Consider the following 16,956-nt stretch of genomic DNA (forward strand, 5'->3'; position numbering starts at 1 on the left):
GGCTCAGCACGGCTCAGTATGGTTTGCATTGTCACTGCAGTTTAGTATCGCTTTAGAGTGGACATGTCATTAAAGTTATTCTATTGCCATAACTCCTAAAAAAAAAAAAATTGTCATTCCGCGTCGTCCCTTCAAGCTCTCGCTGGATCTGCTTCTCTGCTATCAATGAGAGGAACGTCTGTACTTCCGCAACAGATAACAAAACTTTTTGGTTGTTAAAAAAAGATGTGCTCTGTCACGAATCCTGTCCATGGACTTCCGTTTGATCACCACCAGAGGTCACCCTTTCATTACATTGATGCACTACACAAACTGTTGCATGTCATCCCGAACTACATATCCCATCATCCATTGCACTGATTGCACACAGCACTGATTGCACACAGCTGTAACCAATCACATTCACTATATAACACTCACTCAGATCACTTTTAAACTGCTGAGTATTGTATGCACTTATTGGTAGTTGTGATAGCTACGTTACGGGGCCTGCTTTAAGTTTCTTAGCATTAGCATTAGCCTAGTCTTGCCTTGTCAGTTTCTTCGTCTTCTGATTATTGCATGTGTACTTTGGATTACCTCTCTCATCTTGCCCTGTTCAGATACTGTTTGCCCCTGCCTGGACCTTTTGCTTTGTACCTGGATTATCTTTCTAGTCTCGCACTGTTGACCCACGCTTGTTTACCGTATTGCTCTTGCCTTGCCTTCTACATGCCAGTTTGCCATCGCCTGATCTATGCCTGTTTATGACCACGTCTTTAATAAAAGCTTTGCACATGGATCCTTCTACATGCCAGTTTACCATCGCCTGATCTATGCTGTCAGAAGATGTACTTCACACCATCCTAATTCAAGTGGAACGTATTCTTAATTCTAAGCCTCTTGGATACGTTTCAGCTGACATGGCTAATCCCGACCCTATAACACCAAATTTGCTTCTCATGGGGCGCCGGGACGCTTCTTTGCCACAAGCAGTTTATGCTTTGGAAACCATAGGACGCTGTAAATGGCGGCATTGTCAGAACTTAATAGATCAGCTCTGGATCCGTTACCTACAAGATTACCTGCCAACCCTTCACTCCTGCTACAAATGGCAGGAACCGACAGAGCCCCTTAAGGCCTGTTCACACCAAGGACGATAACTATAAAGATAACGATAAAGATATAGTTCTAAAAATCGTTTTCAGTATTAAAGAACAGCAGCGTCCACACCACAACTATAACGATAAAGACAAAGAAAAACTATATCGTTGGAATCACTTTCAAAACGATTTTTTCCAGCTGATGAACAATAAAAAATTGACAGCCAATCAGAATGCATCCTGCTGTAACGCGCTCGAGAACTTAAAGCGGCAGACGAGTGTGCGCTTAGAATAAACAGAAGATATCGTTCGCTGGTGTGGACGCTAATATCGTTATCTTTATAGTTATCTTTATAGTTATCGTTCTTGGTGTGAACGGGCCTTTACCCTGGATACAGTGGTAATGATAACTGACCCCAACCTACCACGAGCCCAGTGGCCTATAGGTCGGTGTGGGTGAAACTCATTCCAAGCAGAGATGGTTGCGTATGAACTGTTGAAATTCAAGTATGGGATAAAATCTACACACAACCTTGTCCCTCTTCCAGGACTGCCAGATAATACGGAAAATCTGCAAACATAAAGAATCCTACTAATTGACACATTTCTACTCGAATGTGGGAACTCGCGGCTGTTCCGAATTCTCCATGTTTAGCGTAACGTAGCCTACGCTGATTTAATAGACTGAGAATAAGCCTAGTGCTATAGAGTTGCATCAGCTGTTCTGACCGGGAAGTTCTCTGGATTGTTCGCATTATAACGACATTGTATGAGTAATGGACAAGTAAGTCCAGTGTTATTTGATTATTAATGTTATATTGCAAGTATATTCGTTGCAGCTACTGTTTCTAAGTTTATTTATTTATATTAATGTGACCTATTAACCGCACGTGAATTACGCGAATTATATGCTGTCAATCATTTGAAGTTAAATATAGCGATCGATCACTGTGACTTGTATAAGTAGAAGGTACTTTATTTTGTTTATTATTTATATCTATTATGTAACACCTTAAGTGATCCATCTGCTAATTATTATTTTTATTTTATTGTTCTAGAAAACCTTGCACATGTCCATCTGTTGATGCCAGAGCAATCATTAAAAGGCTATCATTGAGACTCTGAGTTCTCTGACAAGAATACTGTAGTGGTCAGTGCAAATTGATCCAGCTATAAATCTTAAATCAGAACAATAACAATAATAATATTTGAATTATTTATTTAGGTAGTATGCATGACTTTTACTGATTGATGTAAATATGTGAATATGACTATTAGTGATTGATGTAAACAAGTTTAAACCTTTGGAAAACTTATGTTATTGTTTTTATTCATGTCTTTTTAATTTGTGTTGGTTGTTGGTATAATGATCACAATAAGAAAACATAATTAAAAGAAAGGAGAAGAAAATGTAAATGATTGTTAAAAATATTCTTTATAAAATAAAATTTATTACTATGTACCAGGGTCGTCGCCAGAAAATCTTCAATGGGGGCATTTCATTTTTCATAGGGGGCACACTTTATATGATCTCAGGGACAGACATTCACCAAAACAAAAGCAACCTGTTTTATAACTTAAACAGATCAAGTTCCATATTCCTCCCCCTCCCCCTCCAATTTACGTTTTAATTTTAAAATGATTTTCTGCTATTTGTATAGGCCTAAAACAAATAATTTGTATTTTAAATATAAGAATACAACAAATTCAATATAAAAGTTATAGTTAAACTATGAAAGTTATAGTTAAAAGTTCCATAAAAGCATCTGTAATTCAATGAAGTTATTTGTAAAGTTTTTTTAAGCTATTTGTTTTTTTTTTTTTTTAAAAAACATTTGGTGCATGGATCAAAAAGAAATATTATACTGAATTGTGTTTAGGGCAGAGTTGTGTGTTGTCTGTCATGTTTCTGTTCTGTTGTTTTTTGGTTTCTCTGCTTCCCAGTTTGCCTGTGTTCCCTCGTTTGTTTCTATGGTTTTTGATGTTAATTAGTTTCACACACCTGTTCTGCTTCTCCTTAATTGTATTTCAGAAAGGAGGTTCAACAAACTCTGAGTTAAAACTTGAACTCTGAGTTGATTTACCCTGAGATGGAAAACTTTGAGTTTTCGGTTTCTGAACAGCTGAACGGAGTTAGTTCAATCCACTCTGAGTAGGTTGACTGAGGCCCCATCCACACGGAGACGTGTTTGGCTGTATACGCATAAATTTAGTATCGTATAGGCGCTTCATCCACACGGATCCGATGTTTTGGGAGAGTGAAACGGATATTTTTTTAAACCGGGTTCCAGAGTGGATAAATTTGAAAACGCCGCCCTTGTGTTTTCGTGTAGACAGTGAATCCGTATATTTTCTGAAACGTTGACATCATCAGCCCATGTCTCGCCCTTAGTCAGACACCACTACGTCACGTAACAGCAACAAAAACATGAGCAAACACTGAACGAATGTCTTTTTATTTACTAACATTATGTGACACTGGCGCTGTGTCCACACATAGCGCATCCACACGCAGCCGTCAGAACAGTGTTTTTGTGTTTTTTGTCTTGTGAATCGCATTGTTTTTGTACGTCTTCATTGAGTCTACCTGTCTTTAAGCATGCATACAGTCATGAGTTTTTGCTGGATGTCGGCAGAACCACATTTTTAGAGTTAAACTCCGCACACGTGGAAGAGCTACCAGACCTCGGTCTGCTCTGGAGGCCTACACCATCAACGACCCCCAATACTGCATCTCATCAACAGTGGAGGCGCCACAAGCGGCGTGAGAGGAAGCAGAAGAGGGGTAAGTGCGGAGGTATCCGGGCTAGGCTAAAGGCTAACCAACACAAGCCAGCTATCCCCACCATTGTACTGGCTAACGTACACTCTTTCGACAATAAACTGGACTACATCTGATTACTATGCTCAACTCAGAGGACTGTAAGAGACTGTTGTGTTTTTGTGTTCATGGAAACATAGCTTACCCTTACGAAAAAGAAGTTTATTCAAGTGTGCTATTAGTATACTTCTTTTAAACTAAAAATAGGAAAGTATGCTTTTTAGTTTACTTTTTATGTACTTCTCAGAAATGGGCTTTATGTACTTCTCAGAAATATACTTAAAATGACATTTAAGTATACTTGACTTATACTTACAAAAGTCTAAATATACTTGAACTTTACTTAAGTATACTTAATAAAATAAACTTGAAGTATACTACTTTTTGGTAAGGGTAGCAACAGCGTTCCAGACGTCATGCTAATGCCACTCGTTAAAGTCGCCAAACCAGTTCACAAACAAATTCAAGTGTGGCCGGAAGGGTTGTCAGAGGCTCTTCAAGACTGTTTTGACACCACTGACTGGAATATATTTAAGCAGGCTGCCACATACAACAACACCACAGACCTCCAAGAGTACTCCGAGATGGTCACTGCCTACATCACCATCACTGTCCGGGCCAACCAGAAGCCGTGGATGACAGGGGAGTTCTACAGGCTCCTGAAGACACAGAATGCTGCCTTCAGAGCTGGAGATGAGGTGGTCCTGAGGAAAGCTAGGGCCAAGCTATCCCGCGGCATCAAAGAGGCTAAGAGACGGTACTCCAGGAGGATAGCCCATCGTTTCAGCGACAACAGAGACACTCGGAGCCTGTGGCAGGGGATACAGACCATTACGGACTACAAGCCCCCACTTGTGACAGCAACATCTCCCTGCTGAACGAGCTGAATGCCTTCTCTGCTCGCTTTGAGGAACAAAACAGCACCACTGCACAGAAGACTCCACCTCCTTCCGGTGACCAGGTGATGACGCTGACCCCAGACAGTGTGAGGAGATCCTTTAGCAGGATCAATATGCGCAAAGCTCCGGGTCCTGACAACATTCCTGGGCATGTACTGAGAGAGGAACTCACTGATGTCTTCAGACATTTTCAACATCTCGCTTAGTTAGGCTTTTTCCCCACATGCTTCAAAGCTACCACCATCATTCCAGTCCTGAAAAAGCTGTCTCCATCCTGCTTCAATGACTACCATCCAGTTGCACTTACTTTTATTCTCATGAAGTGCTTTGAATGGCTAGTCATGCACCACATCAAGTCTGCCCTCCCTGGACCCCTTCCAGTTTGCATACCGGTCCAACCGTTTGACCGATGACGACATCGCAACTACACTCCTCTCAGCACTCACATATAGACTCACATATAGACAAAAAGGACTCATACTTCAGAAGGCTGTTCATAGACTTCAGTTCAGCATTCAACACGATCATACTTTAACAGCTCATTTACAATCTGGTCCAGTTGGGGCTCAACACTTCGCTGTGCAACTGGCTGTTGGACTTTCTGACTGGAAGACCTCAGGCAGTACAGGTTGGCAGTAACACATCCAGCACCATCACACTGAACACTGGGGCCCCCCAAGGATGTGTGCTGAGCCCCCTCATCTTCACTCTGCTGACACATGACTGCACACCGTCACACAACTCCAACCTCTTCATTAAGTTTGCGGATGACACGACTGTGGTGGGTCTCATTAGCAACAGAGATGAGACAAACTACAGGAGCGAGGTGAGCCATCTGGCCGGGTGGTGCAGTGACTCTCTGAACGTGGAGAAGACGAAGGAGATTGTTGTTGACTTCAGGAGAGTGCACACTCAGCATGCACCTCTGACCATCAACGTGCGGCTTTGGAGAGTTCCTGGGTGTTCCTGGGTGTGCACATCACAGAGGACCTCTCCTGGACTGACAACACCGTAGCACTGGCCAAGAAAGCCCACCAGCGTCTCTACTTCCTCAGCAAACTGAGAAGAGCTAGAGCCCAGGCCCCCATCATGTGCACCTTCTACAGAGTCCCCATCGAGAGCATCCTGACCAGCTGCATAACTGTGTGGTATGGCGCCTGCAACGAGTCCTGCTGGAAGACCCTTCAACGTATAGTGAGAGCAGCTGAGAAGATCATTGGTGTCTCTCTTCCCTCCCTCCAGGACATTTATCTGAATCAGAATCAGAATCAGAATGAGCTTTATTGCCAGGTATGTTTACACATACGAGGATTTTTTCATGACAGAAGCTCCGCAGTGCCACAGAATTGACAGCGACAGAACAAAAAAAACACTTCAGGAGCTTGACAGAGGGGCCCTTAGATGTGCAATCATTGGTGTGAAGGGAGGTGGGGAGAGAACGCAGCCTTGGGGAGCTCCAGTGCTGATTATACGGGTGCTGGATGTGTATTTTCCCAGCCTCACTAGCTGCTGCCTGTCTGTCAGGAAGCTGTTGATCCACTGACAGATGGAGGTGGGCATGGAGAGCTGAGTTAGTTTGGGCAGGAGAAGGTTTGGAATGATAGTGTTAAAGTCCAAGCTGAAGTCCACAAACAGGATCCTCACGTAAGTCCCTGGTCTGTCTAGATGTTGCAGAACATATTGTAGTCCAATGTTTACTTCATCGTCCACAGACCTGTTTGCTCTGTAGGCAAACTGAAGAGGATCCAGCAAGGGTCCAGTAATGTCCTTCAGGTGGGCCAGCACCAGTTTTTCAAATGACTTCATGACCACAGACGTGAAAGCCACAGACCTGTAGTCATTTAGTCCTGTAATTTTGGATTTTTTTGGATTTTTTAATGGGAGCCAGTTGGTCAGCACAGGATTTCAGACAGACTGATGTAACACAATCTGGGCCTGGTGCTTTTTTCCTTTTCTGCTTCCGGAAGACCTGGCGCACCCTCATCCTGGCTGATCTGAATTGCAGGTGTGGGGGGAGAGGGGGGTTGCAAGAGTTGTGAATGGTGTGAACGGTTGTTTGGAGAGGTGTTCAGGGCGGGTTGCAAGAGTTGTAATTGGTGTTAGCGGTTGTTTGGAGAGGTGTTCAGGCCAGGTTGCAAGAGGTGTGAATGGTGTGAATGGTTTTGTGGAGAGGTGTTTAGGGCAGGTGTTGGGTGCAGGGCAGGTTGCCCGTCTCACCCACAATTCATTTTCGGAAGGTGCGATGGTGAGAATATGTGTGTAATCAATGCATCAAACCACACTGGAAATCCTAAAGGAAATTCTAATTATTTGGTTACTTAGAGGTTGCCACAAGATGTTATCAATTGAACGCCATTTAAAAATGGTACCGTTCAAATAAATATGCATGTGGATATGGCAAAAAAAAATTTAATCCTCTCCTGATGTAAATGTAACTCCCCGCGAATTAATGCAGCCTCCTCAACTACAGGATCCCTTATAAAAAAGACATGCCATTTTTGTCATATTTACAGTGTCTGTATGATGAAAATGAAAGTGGTTCAGTGAGAAAAATAATTTTGTTTCCATTTTCATTAAGATTATTTTTCTTACCCAATTGGCAATTAATTTGACATGTTTACCCCAGGAAACAAGACTTAATATTGTAAATATTTTTTTCTTATATAGAAAATGCATCATGATTTAAGAATTTCTAGATATTTGTATTTGAAATAAGGCAAAAATCTCAGCAATAAAAGCAATTTTTGAATGAGATATTTAAACATTGCTTACGCTTTAAAAAGGGGGAGGAGACCGAAAGAAACCGAAAGAAAACCTGCTCCTGACCAGGTTAGGTTCACAGAGTAAGTTACTATGGTAACTTACCGAGAGGTTTAGTTTTGTCTTTTACTGGAACCGAAAACACGGAGTTTCCCTTTTCTGGGGTTAACAAACTCCAGCAAAACCCATTTTCTGGAATACACCCCTGTTCTAGTAATTTAGCCCTGTCTGTTCCTTAGTTCATCATTTGCTGTTATTTGGATTTACGTAACTGAGCACTTGACACTGTTTGTTCATGGACTTGTGGCTATTCTCCTGGATTTATGATTAAAAACATTTTTAAACTCTACTCCTTCTTCGTGCGCTTAATTACAAGCCAGCAATGCCTAACTTTGTCAACAAATCTTTTAAATTTTACAGAACAGAGGAAGATAAAATTCAGAAAATATGAGCAGCTTTTTGATTTTAGTTAAATGTTTATGTTATAGTTATAATGTATATATAATTATTATGAAATTATTTATATTTTAATGTCTAGTTTTATTATACATATAAAAGTTTAGTGGAAACTGATTGGTATATATACATCTCTCATTCGGCACGAATACAAAAGATTCCCACAAGAGGGTCTGGCGCGATCGGTTGGATTTTTTCCTTATAGCAGCAGAAATTACTTAAAATACTCTGACATCTTTGGCCAAACAGGTAAGAATAAGACATTATTCATAACTGTAAAGGGTTCACTTTTATGTGTGTACAGTTACAATAAAAACAAACCTTCTGCTTTTGTATAATAATGAAAACAAATAGTGTGTGCTTTCAGCCATTTGAACTTGTGGTGCGGTCACAAAAATGAAATGGAGGTCGGATGATGTTGCATAGTTTTTTATTTAGTTTTGTTAATTACTTAAGTTAAATATATTACATTTAGGACTATTTATTTTATTCCTTTGTTGTTTTATTCTGTTTGAGGTGACGATGTGAGTGTTTTGTTTATTATTATGGTTTTTTCACAGCGGTGTTATGAGGGAGGACGCAAGCAGCGTGTATTTTTTTTAGGTGATGATGATAATAATTATTGTTATTATTTTTTTTTATTTTTATATAGATTTTTTGGGTACTCAAAGTGCTTTACATGGAAGGGGGAATCCCCTCATCCACCACCAGTGTGCAGCATCCACCTGGATGATGCGACGGCAGCCATATTATGCCAGAACGCCCACCACACACCAGCTTATTGGTGGAGAGGAAACAGAGTGATGAAGCCAATCAGTAGATATGGGGATTGTTAGGAGGCCATAATAATGGACAGAGGCCAACAGGCGAATTTTGACCGGGATGCCGGGTTTACACCCTTATTCTTTTTCGAAGGACATCCTGGGATTTTTAATGACTACAGAGTCAGGATCTAGGTTTAACATCTCATCTGAAGGACAATGATTTTTGTCAGTATAGTGTTCCCGTCATTACACTTGGGCATTAGGACTGACCACAAGGTGAGCGCCCCCTGCTGGCCTCACTAACACCTCTTTCAGCAGCAACCTAGTTTTCCTAGGAGGTCTCCCATCCAGGTACTGACCAGGCTCAATCATGCTTAGCTTTAGTGGGTGACCAGTCTTGGGCTGCAGGGTGATATGGCTACCAGCTGTTAATAGGTCAGAGTATTTACACCGCACACAGAGGCGGCACAGCAGGAGCAGGAGCAGAAGTGGCAGTGCAGCGGTTGTTACGGTGCCGAGTCTAATTTTCTGCACCATTCATGCTTCAAAATAGAAAGAGTAAGCACGAAAAATAACAACTTTCACCATAAAATCAAATAAATGAGCTGTTCTGTTTCACAACCACCATATGTAACGGAGGCCAGCTGGTAGTGCTGTGCAGGTAAACCTCACTCCCCTGATCCCAAGAGGCGCACTAGCGACTGATGTTGGAGGCTGTGGTCTTTAGCCTCCTTGTTAGTGCACCCGCCTCCCATGCCGGAAACCCGCGTTTGAGTCCCGCTCGAAAATTTGGCCGAATAAATGTACGAAAACAACATTGCCAGGAGTTTTTGCCCAAAATTCAAAGGCTCATTTAAATGATTATTTATATGTATATTGTAACAGTAAGATTACTTTAATTATGCAAACTACACTATAGGCATGTGTGTGTGTGTGGGACAGAGGGGAAAAACTGAAGCTGATGCTTCAGTTTATAGAAATCAATGCATTGACCAGTGCTGACGCAAGCCATGGGGGGTACACTACCCTTAAAAGTTGAAAGGATATTAGGATATTACCACAACATTACTCTTAGGACATTGCAAACTTTTTTTTTTAATGATTAGTGCTTGTAGTAGCAGTTGGAGCTTGCTTCAGAAACCCTCCACCTTCCCCAGCTCCACCTGTATAGATTTGCTATGAGGTGATTCGTGTAGGCTATATGGAGGTTATTTCATGTATGTTATGTAATTTGCAGCAGCAATATTTCTTACATGCTCACAGCAGCATGTTTTTGATGTATTGGCAGTAGCAAGTCTCGGTACTTGCTCTGCTGCAGCAGCAGCGTAGCAGATCTATTCCACCAAGACCAAATACATTAACATTGTCAATCCCTCCGAGAGTTGTCATGACAGAACTAAGCATTATAAGCTGTCGACCCAAAAAAAATGAGCGTTTAAGAACACAAAATTAGAGCACTTACCAGTGACAAAATGTTTACTGCACACCAGTGGTGTAATTTTATTTATGGGGGGGTGGCTATCATAAAATGAGACGGCTTCTCTATATAACATGTTGGCTATAATGTATATATTAAATGTGCGCATTGTCAAGTGTTTGTGCGGCGTGTGGAAGCTGAAAAGCAGCACGCTTAAACTGCAGGACAGTTAACTTGGAGGTGCCGGTGCAACCACTTGCACTTAAAATACTCCATCATTTTTGGTCATACAGGCAAGCATAATTACATCGTTAGAATCTGGTAAGGGTCTACATTTGTTTGTGTACACTCACAATAACAACAAAACATTGTGTCAAGTTTATTTTTTTTCACCTGTTCTGTTTTCGCAACCATAAAATTGTGTTGTGGTTATTTTTAAGATGTGGTTATTTTATATAATTTAGAGAAAATAACATTGTTATTCTTAGGTAACGTTATTTTTTATATTAGTTTATTTTTATAATTTTTCCATTGAGAAATTTTGCAGATGTTTTTGTGTATTGATTTACAGAGTCCTGAAATTCAATTGATGCAGTGTTTATTAAAATACATAAATTAGAATCAAAACACATTTTAAATTATAATATTAAGCCAGGGTTTTAAGCATAGAGTGATAACAGAAATCATAAATTTGTGGGTTTGTTCCATCTTCATTTACTGCGCACCTCTTATCTGCATGAGCTTCTCCAGCACACGCTTTCACCTGCCCTCCACAGAGAGCTGCGCGCTTGCAGAATTAAAAAATTAATGGTAATTTCTTTTTTACTGGCTGACTGACTTGTTTGTTTATCTATCTCTTTATTGAATGAATACTTAAAATTAATATTAGTTATGAGAGTAAATATGATTTTGGAGGAATTTGACATGCCTAACTGAAGAGATGATGTTAAACGAGAAGTTTTTGATTACGGACCAAAAGAAGAATATCCCACTGTACAGTGGTAAGAAAAGAATGTACTGATATTCTACTTTAAGTTAAGTAATTTTTTTATTATTATTTTTTTTTTATATCTGTGAATAAATGTCATATTTTATAAACCATACATTTTTGTTTGGTGCTAAAGAAATCTGGGTATCCTGTAATGGACAGATGAAATTTTATTTAATCTTAAATATGATAGTTGATGTGTTCAGATTATTTTTACAACAATAGATAAAAACAAGATGTTCCCTTTCAAGGGAACTTCGAACTGCGTCCTCTAGGGGTCGCTATGGGGAACACCTCGTCGTGACCCGTGTCTGAAGCATACAAATGAAAAACACCAACGAGTTGGCCGGCGACAGCCTCTGACGTCACTACCGGTGCGACTATAAAACAGGCACCGGGAAAAACACGTCATTCTCTTCTTCGTCTTCACTGACTGTTTTGTTTGAAGCGTGCATCTGAAAAGAACCGGTAAGAGCGCTCTTTCTCTGTCTATCATGAACGATTACTAGCAAGCGTTTAGACAATGTATGCATCCGTGTCGGCGTTATTTGACACCCGATGACACCACACGATCTTTACGTGATTTGTTTGGGTAAAGAGCACGCACGCGATGTCTTTGAGGAGGCAATCTGCGTGCATTGCGAGCGTTTTTTCAAGGAAAAACCTCTGCTCTCGTTCGTCTCTCTTTCCGAAAAAAAAAAAAAAAAGGCAGCCTTCTGCTTCCCGCGGTTCAGGACTCGCCGCTGCTGAGGCACGGAGGAGAATGAGCTCGTGAGAATTTCAGGTGGATCTGTCTGAATGGTTTTAAGAGGGACTTTCCCTTTTCGCGCTCAAAATGGCAGCGGACGAGAGAGAGCCTCGGGAGGATGATGTGTATATCTTTAAACACTTTCTGATACTTAGGTTAGTGCTCTGCTGGGTTTGTACCCAGGAAAAGCAGGAGATATTTGAGGATGGTGAAGAAGCTGAGGCAGAGCCTTCTCAATTGTCCTGCCCTGCGTATGTAGAGCTGTTGGAGTTTATGGATCGCGCCTCGATGAGTGTTATCTTTCCGACCATAGCCCTCCAGCTCAGGTGAGCCTTCCATTTCTGCCTGATCTCCATACAGAGATCGAAAGGAAATGAAAGAGCCCGTTTTTTCTTTCTCGCATCCATCGGTTTTCAGAATAAGAGTTTTGCCGACATCGAGGCGATGCACGAAAACGGCTATGAGAGGATGCCCCCTGCAGAAAGAGCTTTCATTCTGCGGGGGAGACATCCTCTCTAATCTCCCTCCTTGCCATCTAAGCCCTTCAAGCAATGCATCTTGCTTAAATGGCAAGGCATACGCAGCAGCAGGTCAGGCTGTGGCTTTATTTACAAAATAAATGCTTCAAGCATATCAGACTGATCTGTTAAGAGACCTGGATAGAGGCGAAGGCCTTTTTCCTGATCAGGTAGCCGAGCTGCGCCGCACCACAGGCCTCTATCCGGGCTACCAAGCAGGCCGCCTCTGCCAAGCGCAGGACTATGGTGGCCATGGTGGTGGCGGAGAGACATCTGTGGATGAACCTGGCAGACATCGGCAAGAAAGAAAAGGTTTTCTTCTTGATGCTCAGGTTTCGCCTTCTGAACTTTTCGTTATTTCCGTTGAGACGGTGATCGAGAAGTTTGGGGAGACGAAGGCGCACTCCGCTGCTTTCAGATCCTTCGTTCCACGAAGGTCCAGGTCTGAGCCCGAACAACATAGGGGTCCTGGCCTGTCTCGATCTGAGGATCAAAGATGGGCGCAGAAGGCAAGTGTCGCGGCTCACGCTCCTCCCCCACCTGGCAGAAGGCAAGTGTCGCGGCTCACGCTCCTCCCCCACCTGGTGAACCTAAGGGATGTGATCCAGACGAGGCAGCGTTCTCGTCTGAGTCAGAGTGGATACTGAGCTATCTACTCATTCCCTTTAGGGGATTTTTTAACTTCTGCTTTTTATCCTCCCCTTCCTAATTCCCCTATAACCACCAGCTCTCCACCTGATCGAGGTTAGGTGGAAACCTCTAACGCATAACAGTCTCCTATGCTGGAACTATAATGTTTTTGGCTGGTTCTATGTTCATAGCAACCACCTTACTGATGGTCCGGACTAAAAGGAGGCGCCCCTTGAGCGGGGGCTCCAGCGCAGGAGGGTGGGAAAAAAAAGCCCTTTCTGTATATACTTATGTATAAATTGCTGGTGGTTATGTGTCTACTAATAAACTCTGTGAGTTTCCTTTGCAGTGCTCAGTTACAGTGTTTACTAAACACTCGTCAGCACCAGCCATCCGGCTTCATGTTCCAGTATTAGGCGGCTGAGATCACAGGTTTCTGAGGGAGCCTCCTTGATCATCAGGCCTGGCACAGCACTGCAGGGAATTTCATGGATGTCCGGCCAGGTCACCCTGAGGGGTCTCCTGGCCGCTTAGGTGCTGTCGCATCCAGCGGGAAGTGAAGGTGGCAGTTACAGAAGTCTTCTTGTATATGCTGCCTCAGGTGATGCTCCCCTCGCTAGAGGTTTATAAAATTCGAGCTTGCCTCTCCCGTGCAGTTCAGCGCCTCTGCGATGCTTAGGAACCTTTAGGTACACACGCTAAAGCTCTGTGTACTTTCTGAAAACCACATGGTGGTCAGTGTGCACGTGAACACTTTGCGCACTTCTAAAAATCCACGTATTGGTAAGTGTGCACGCAAGACTCTGCGCACTTTCTGAAATCCTGTATGGTAAGGGTTACGCGCTTTGCCTCGTTCCCTTTCTTGAGATGATTAGACCTTGGTTCCTTGGGCTCCATTCAGCCAGTGTATTTGTTTATACACTTCAAGCATCGCTTCCCCTCAACATGAGGGGCTATTTGGGCGATTCTCGTGGTAGTTTAGCAGCGCTCCCCTTTTCCAAGAAGGGTCGCCTATGAGCGTGCTACTCTGGATTCAGGAGTTCTCCTCTCATATGAGACTGAGTTCACTGTTTTTCCCAGAGCGCTCCAGCGTTATTTCCACAGATCGAGTTGATGACTCTCAAAACATATTTTTTTTGAGATGCACCATTCCATCTATGAGCTGCTCTATCAGAGTGCCACGAGAGCCCTTCCTTAGAACAGTATTTGAAAATCCATGACATGGTAAGTGTGCACGTGAAGTCTTTGCACACTTTCTGAAATCCACACTGTGGTAAGTTCGCACGCTAGTACTCTGCGTTCTTTCTAAAATCCTATATGGTGAGGGCTTCGCGCGGTTGCTTCGTGCCCTTTCTTGAGCTGGTAAAAGCCCCGTTCATCTTGGGCGCCACTCCACCCATGTATCCTCGGATACCTATCTAAACAGGGTGTTGCTACTGGAGATCTGTTGAGACAGCTCCTTCAGCAAGCTTTTGCGGAAGCAAGCTGTAGCCCCTGTGTGACAGGCAAGACTTAGTATAAAATGCTAGGTTCCTAGCCGTATACCTTTAAAGGAATCTTTCCTGATTCCAAGCCTTTAGCTCTACTACCGGGCCGAGGCCCTAACAATTAAGTTGGGTATGTAGCTTAGGCCTTTGGCCGTAAGGGGTATTGTCACAGACAGCCGTCTAAACGTCCCGGGGGCAACTCCCATTGAAATGGTAGAGTTGGTACTTAGTGTTCGCCATGATTCTGGCCTGCACTCCCCTCAGCATGGCGGCGTGGGTTTACTGTTCCCCATAGCGACCCCTAGAGGACGCAGTTCGAAGTTCCCTTGAAAGGGAACGTCTCAGGTTACGAATGTAACCATGGTTCATGAGTAGGGAACGAGACACTGCGTCCTCTAGCTCCCTGCCATGCTTCGGACGCACGCTTCAGACGAAGAAGTGAATGACGTGTTTTCCCGGTGCCTGTTTTATAGTCGCATCGGTAGTGACGTCAGAGGCTGTCGCCGGCCAACTCGTTGGTGTTTTTTCATTTGTATGCTTCAGACACGGGTCACGACGAGGTGTTCCCCATAGCGACCCCTAGAGGACGCAGTGTCTCGTTCCCTACTCAGGGAACCATGGTTACATTCGTAACCTGAGACGTTTTTTATTCATGGTTACATTCGTAAATTGAGATGTTTTCCATGCTGCTTATACTATACTGGGTCACGAGTGTGCTGGATAATTACTGACATACAAAAAATTCTGGGAACGTTAGAATAACGTTATTGAAAAGTTCTACAAACCAAAAACTAACCTTCTGAGTACCAAAAACTAATGTTTTGGGAATGTTATAATAACATTAGAATAAAGTTCTACAAACCAAAAACTAACATTCTGGGAACCAAAAACTAACATTCTAGGAACGTTAGAATAACGTTAATGGAACAGTCTACAAACCAAAAACTAACGTTCTGGGAACGTTAAGAAAACTTTCCTGTCTAACAAAAAACAAACCATAAAAAATAACATTCTGGGAACCAAAAACTAAAATTCTGGGAACCAAAAATAGTTAGCTGGGAATTCCCAATAAGGTGAGAACAAGATCCGTTAAAATCCTAAATATACTTGATTTAATTATATGAATTGAAAAGAGTACTATAGTAGTAGTAAAAGAATATATTTGCGGTCGTAATGATGAGTAGCGCACACAAAATAGTAGCTGTTCTGTGCTCCTGTGCGGTTAGTGCTCACACTACATGCATAAAGCACCTGAGCCTAACTGAACCGTGCCAGGGATGACTAAATTAACCGCATGATACGGAGCGATCACACTAGTCAACCAAACCGGGCTTTGTAGGTCAAACGTGCTCAGGCACGGTTCAGATCCGTTAGTGTGAGGAAACACATAATAAATACCTTTAATTTTTCACATCTGTTAATCCACCACTTCATTCTACTACTGCAAAGGTTCTCAAACTTTTTACAGCGGCGTACCCCCTGGGGCATTTAACATTCTTAGACCACAGTTATACCTTTTCTATTAAAGGACAATATTTGCTCCTTTAAAGGGTTAGTTCACCCAAAAATGAAAATTCTGTCATTAATTACTCACGCTCATGTCGTTCCAAACCTGTCCATTGTTCATCTTCGGAACACAAATTAAGATATTTTTTGATGTAATCTGAGAGCTCTCTGACCCTACATAGACAGAAAGGATCCTTACATGATCAAGGTCCAGAAACATAGCAAGGAGATCGGTAAAATAATCCATGTGACATCAGGGGTTCAACCGTAATTTTACGATGCTAAGAGGATGCTTTTTGTGCGCAAAAGAAAAGAAAATGACTATTCAAATTTGTCTCCTCCTCCGCGTCACCCTAGCACAGTGGTTTCTCAACCCTTTTTTCCACTGGGCCGCACTATGGTCCAAGTGCAAGTCACATGTGCCACACACATATCATTTACATATTATGTCACCAATACAAACCAACCAGATTTATAATAAATAATTAATTATTCTCACCATTAATAAAACACCAGATGCTGTCGGGAGCTGACCAATTCTGTGAAATTCGGCTCGAAAGGAGTAACAGCACAATGAAGTTGCGATTGTAAGTTGCAGTCTGTAAGATACGCACAGAAGCATGACATGACACGTGATATTGCAGAAAATGTGCATTCACAAATGTAGCCAATGTTGATCCAAATATGGAAAGTACTTTCGAATTTAATAATTTGAGGTTTTCTCCAGTGATGTTTTGCCACATTTCTGCAGTTAAGGATGATTGCTGCATAGTATGGGTGTTTCCTTTTGCCTGAACTAGAGCCCTGCATTTCAGCCCAACTTTTTTTACGCCCCTAGGGACAGGCTTCGGGACAATTATCACGTCATAGTTCAGACGCG

At 42.4% G+C, this 16,956-nt stretch overlaps 1 pseudogene; it reads left to right on the forward strand.

The window, feature by feature from the left end:
* Window positions 1-16,956, forward strand: part of LOC109073071 — a 325,399-nt pseudogene that overhangs the window by 198,226 nt on the left and 110,217 nt on the right.

This window comes from Cyprinus carpio, chromosome A4 (genome assembly GCF_018340385.1).
Source record: "Cyprinus carpio isolate SPL01 chromosome A4, ASM1834038v1, whole genome shotgun sequence".
NCBI lineage: Eukaryota > Metazoa > Chordata > Actinopteri > Cypriniformes > Cyprinidae > Cyprinus > Cyprinus carpio.